This window comes from Convolutriloba macropyga, chromosome 3 (assembly GCF_964194025.1).
Source record: "Convolutriloba macropyga chromosome 3, txConMacr16.3, whole genome shotgun sequence".
Taxonomy (NCBI): domain Eukaryota; kingdom Metazoa; phylum Xenacoelomorpha; order Acoela; family Convolutidae; genus Convolutriloba; species Convolutriloba macropyga.
Genome location: NC_134470.1, coordinates 66,812,096 through 66,812,428, shown reverse-complemented (window position 1 = coordinate 66,812,428; position 333 = coordinate 66,812,096).

Below are 333 nucleotides of genomic sequence, written 5' to 3'. Positions count from 1 at the left end.
CGTCTGGTTGACTTTTTTGCAAATCTTTTTGGCACTGAATCTCAAACATACATGAAAAAGACCTTCCAGTCCAGGGCAATCAAGAACAAGCAAAAGATGCAAAACTTGTCATACACAGAAAACACACACACACACACACACACACACACACACACAAACACACACACACACACACACACACACACACACACGCACAGACACACACACAAACACACACACAGACACACACACAGACACACACACACACACACACACACACACACACACACACACACACACACACACACAGAGAGAGAGAGAGAGAGAGAGAGAGAGAGAGAGAGAGAGAGACTA